We start from the raw sequence: 5,706 nt of genomic DNA, 5'->3' as shown, positions 1-5,706 counted from the left end.
CAACCAAACAAACCAAAACAAAGGCAAAGTCTTCTCATGCTTTGTTGATTTCAAAAAAGCCTTCGACTCAATTTGGCATGAGGGTCTGCTATACAAATTGATGGAAAGTGGTGTTGGGGGTAAAACATACGACATTATAAAATCCATGTACACAAACAACAAGTGTGCGGTTAAAATTGGCAAAAGACACACACATTTCTTCTCACAGGGTCGTGGGGTGAGACAGGGATGCAGCTTAAGCCCCACCCTCTTCAACATATATATCAATGAATTGGCGCGAGCATTAGAACAGTCTGCAGCACCCGGTCTCACCCTACTAGAATCCGAAGTCAAATGTCTACTGTTTGCTGATGATCTGGTGCTTCTGTCACCAACCAAGGAGGGCCTACAACAGCACCTAGATCTTCTGCACAGATTCTGTCAGACCTGGGCCCTGACAGTAAATCTCAGTAAGACCAAAATAATGGTGTTCCAAAAAAGGTCCAGTCGCCAGGACCACAAATTCCATCTAGACACCGTTGCCCTAGAGCACACAAAAAACTATACATACCTCGGCCTAAACATCAGCACCACAGGTAGCTTCCACAGAGCTGTGAACGATCTGAGAGACAAGGCAAGAAGGGCATTCTATGCCATCAAAAGGAACATAAATTTCAACATACCAATTAGGATCTGGCTAAAAATACTTGAATCAGTCATAGAGCCCATTGCCCTTTATGGTTGTGAGGTCTGGGGTCCGCTCACCAACCAAGATTTCACAAAATGGGACAAACACCAAATTGAGACTCTGCATGCAGAATTCTGCAAAAATATCCTCCGTGTACAACGTAGAACACCAAATAATGCATGCAGAGCAGAATTAGGCCGATACCCACTAATTATCAAAATCCAGAAAAGAGCCGTTAAATTCTACAACCACCTAAAAGGAAGCGATTCCCAAACCTTCCATAACAAAGCCATCACCTACAGAGAGATGAACCTGGAGAAGAGTCCCCTAAGCAAGCTGGTCCTAGGGCTCTGTTCACAAACACAAACACACCCCACAGAGCCCCAGGACAACAGCACAATTAGACCCAACCAAATCATGAGAAAACAAAAAGATAATTACTTGACACATTGGAAAGAATTAACAAAAAAACAGAGCAAACTAGAATGCTATTTGGCCCTAAACAGAGAGTACACAGTGGCAGAATACCTGACCACTGTGACTGACCCAAACTTAAGGAAAGCTTTGACTATGTACAGACTCAGTGAGCATAGCCTTGCTATTGAGAAAGGCCGCCGTAGGCAGACATGGCTCTCAAGAGAAGACAGGCTATGTGCTCACTGCCCACAAAATGAGGTGGAAACTGAGCTGCACTTCCTAACCTCCTGCCCAATGTATGACCATATTAGAGAGACATATTTCCCTCAGATTACACAGATCCACAAAGAATTTGAAAACAAATCCAATTTTGATAAACTCCCATATCTACTGGGTGAAATTCCACAGTGTGCCATCACAGCAGCAAGATTTGTGACCTGTTGCCACAAGAAAAGGGCAACCAGTGAAGAACAAACACCATTGTAAATACAACCCATATTTATGCTTATTTATTTTAACTTGTGTGCTTTAACCATTTGTACATTGTTACAACACTGTATATATATAATATGACATTTGTAATGTCTTTCTTGTTTTGAAACTTCTGTATGTGTAATGTTTACTGTTAATTTGTATTGTTTATTTCACTTTTGTGTATTATCTACCTCACTTGCTTTGGCAATGTTAACACATGTTTCCCATGCCAATAAAGCCCCTTGAATTGAATTGAATTGAATTGAATTGAATTGAGAGAGAGAGAGAGAGAGAGAGAGAGAGAGAGAGAGAGAGAGAGAGAGAGAGAGAGAGAGAGAGAGAGAGAGAGAGAGAGAGAGAGAGAGAGAGAGAGAGAGTGAGAACTTTTGTGAGTGTAATGTTTACTGGTCATTTTTATTATTTATTTCACGTTTGTTAAGTATCTACTTCACTTGCTTTGGCAATGTTTACCATGCCAATAAATCCCTTAAATTGAATTGACAAAGAGACAGACAGAGAGAGACAGATAGAACCCATTGCCCTTTATGGTTGTGAGGTCTGGGGTCCACTCACCAACCAAGAATTCACAAAACGGGACAAACATCAAATTGAGACTCTGCATGCAGAATTCTGCTAAAATATCCTCTGTGTACAATGTAAAACACCAAATAATACATGCAGAGCAGAATTAGGATAATACCCGCTAATTATCAAAATCCAGAAAAGAGCCGTTAAATTCTACAACCACCTAAAAAGGAAGCGATTCCCAAATCTTCCATAACAAAGCCATCACCTACAGAGAGATGAACCTGGAGAAGAGTCCCCTAAACAAGCTGGTCCTGGGGCTCTGTTCACAAACACAAACAGACCCCACAGAGCCCCAGGACAGCAACACAATTAGACCCAACCAAATCATGAGAATACAAAAAGATAATTACTTAACACATTGGAAAGAATTAACAAAAAAACAGAGCAAACTAGAATTCTATTTGTCCCTAAACAGAGAGTACACATTGGCAGAATACCTGACCACTGTGACTGACCCAAACTTAAGGAAAGCTTTCAGTGAGCATAGCCTTGCTATTGAGAAAGGCCGCCGTAGGCAGACATGGTTCTCAAGAAAAGACAGGCTATGTGCTCACTGCCCACAAAATGAGGTGGAAACTGAGCTGCACTTCCTAACCTCCTGCCCAATGTATGACCATATTAGAGACACATATTTCCATCCGATTACACAGACCCACAAAGAATTCCCCCCCCCAAAATCTAATTTTGATAAACTCCCATATCTACTGGGTGAAATACCACAGTGTGCCATCACAGCAGCAAGATTTGTGACCTGTTGCCACAAGAAAAGTGCAACCAGTGAAGAACAAACACCATTGTAAATACAACCTATATTTATGTTTATGTTATTTATATTCCCTTTTGTACTTTAACTATTTGCACATCGTTACAATACTGTATATAGACATAATATGACATTTGAAATGTCTTTATGCTTTTGGAACTTTTGTGATTAATGTTTACTGTTAATTTTTTTATGTTAATTTCACTTTTATTTATTATCTATTTAACTTGCTTTGGCAATGTAAACATATGTTTCCCATGCCAAAAAATCCCCTTAAATTGAAATTGAGAGAGATATGGAGATTATAGATAGATAGATAGATAGATAGATAGATAGATAGATAGATAGAGAGAGAGAGAGAGAGAGAGAGAGAGAGAGAGAGAGAGAGAGAGAGAGAGAGAGAGAGAGAGAGAGAGAGAGAGAGAGAGAGGTGTGGAGAGAGAGAGAGGTGTGAAGAGAGAGAGAGCTAGAGAGAGGTGTGGAGAGAGAGCAAGAGAGAGAGAGGTGTGAAGAGAGAGAGAGCTAGAGAGAGGTGTGGAGAGAGAGCGAGAGAGAGAGAGAGAGAGAGGTGTGAAGAGAGAGAGAGCTAGAGAGAGGTGTGGAGAGAGAGAGAGAGAGAGGTGTGAAGAGAGAGAGAGCTAGAGAGAGGTGTGGAGAGAGAGCGAGAGAGAGAGAGAGAGAGAGAGAGAGAGAGGTGTGAAGAGAGAGAGAGAGCTAGAGAGAGGTGTGGAGATAAAGAGAGAGAGACAGAGAGAGAGACTGGTTATTTCAACCAAGAGAGAGAGCAGAAATAGGTCCAACTCTAAAGCAGTCTCTTGAACAGAATAGGATCCTCAGAAATATTATAAACATGATGATAGAGACATTTAAGAGTAAACACACATTTTCATGGAATGGAAAAACCTATTATAGCTTACGCTGATCTGGTACATGCATCTGACAAAGACAAGCATGTCAGTCTTCTGTCTCTGTACAACCAGCTGCTTATTCTTTAACAGATTCTCCTTTAATGTTGAAGGTGCTGCTGTAGGATTTCACATTATCCTGATTCTCCTTTAATGTCGAAGGTGCTGCTGTAGGATTTCACATTATCCTGATTCTCCTTTAATGTCGAAGGTGCTGCTGTAGGATTTCACATGATCCTGATTCTCCTTTAATGTCGAAGGTGCTGCTGTAGGATTTCACATGATCCTGATTCTCCTTTAATGTCGAAGGTGCTGCTGTAGGATTTCACATGATCCTGATTCTCCTTTAATGTCGAAGGTGCTGCTGTAGGATTTCACATTATCCTGATTCTCCTTTACTGTCGAAGGTGCTGCTGTAGGATTTCACATTATCCTGATTCTCCTTTAATGTCGAAGGTGCTGCTGTAGGATTTCACATGATCCTGATTCTCCTTTACTGTCGAAGGTGCTGCTGTAGGATTTCACATTATCCTGATTCTCCTTTAATGTCGAAGGTGCTGCTGTAGGATTTCACATTATCCTGATTCTCCTTTACTGTCGAAGGTGCTGCTGTAGGATTTCACATTATCCTGATTCTCCTTTAATGTCGAAGGTGCTGCTGTAGGATTTCACATTATCCTGATTCTCCTTTACTGTCGAAGGTGCTGCTGTAGGATTTCACATTATCCTGATTCTCCTTTACTGTCGAAGGTGCTGCTGTAGGATTTCACATTATCCTGATTCTCCTTTACTGTCGAAGGTGCTGCTGTAGGATTTCACATTATCCTGATTCTCCTTTACTGTCGAAGGTGCTGCTGTAGGATTTCACATTATCCTGATTCTCCTTTACTGTCGAAGGTGCTGCTGTAGGATTTCACATTATCCTGATTCTCCTTTAATGTCGAAGGTGCTGCTGTAGGATTTCACATTAAAGAGGTGCAGTGTAATGTGTTGTTTTACAGGGTCAGTCATAGTAGTATGATAGGTGTTGTTTTACAGGGTCAGTCATAGTAGTATGATAGGTGTTGTTTTACAGGGTCAGTCATAGTAGTATGATAGGTGTTGTTTTACAGGGTCAGTCATAGTAGTATGATAGGTGTTGTTTTACAGGGTCAGTCATAGTAGTATGATAGGTGTTGTTTTACAGGGCCAGTCATAGTAGTATGATAGGTGTTGTTTTACAGGGTCAGCCATAGTAGTATGATAGGTGTTGTTTTACAGGGCCAGTCATAGTAGTATGATAGGTGTTGTTTTACAGGGTCAGTCATAGTAGTATGATAGGTGTTGTTTTACAGGGTCAGTCATAGTAGTATGATAGGTGTTGTTTTACAGGGCCAGTCATAGTAGTATGATAGGTGTTGTTTTACAGGGTCAGTCATAGTAGTATGATAGGTGTTGTTTTACAGGGTCAGTCATAGTAGTATGATAGGTGTTGTTTTACAGGGCCAGTCATAGTAGTATGATAGGTGTTGTTTTACAGGGTCAGTCATAGTAGTATGATAGGTGTTGTTTTACAGGGTCAGTCATAGTAGTATGATAGGTGTTGTTTTACAGGGTCAGTCATAGTAGTATGATAGGTGTTGTTTTACAGGGCCAGTCATAGTAGTATGATAGGTGTTGTTTTACAGGGTCAGCCATAGTAGTATGATAGGTGTTGTTTTACAGGGTCAGTCATAGTAGTATGATAGGTGTTGTTTTACAGGGCCAGCCATAGTAGTATGATAGGTGTTGTTTTACAGGGCCAGTCATAGTAGTATGATAGGTGTTGTTTTACAGGGTCAGTCATAGTAGTATGATAGGTGTTGTTTTACAGGGTCAGTCATAGTAGTATGATAGGTGTTGTTTTACAGGGT

This window comes from Salvelinus alpinus, chromosome 26, assembly GCF_045679555.1.
Source record: "Salvelinus alpinus chromosome 26, SLU_Salpinus.1, whole genome shotgun sequence".
Taxonomy (NCBI): domain Eukaryota; kingdom Metazoa; phylum Chordata; class Actinopteri; order Salmoniformes; family Salmonidae; genus Salvelinus; species Salvelinus alpinus.
Note: the sequence above shows the minus strand (reverse complement) of the source record.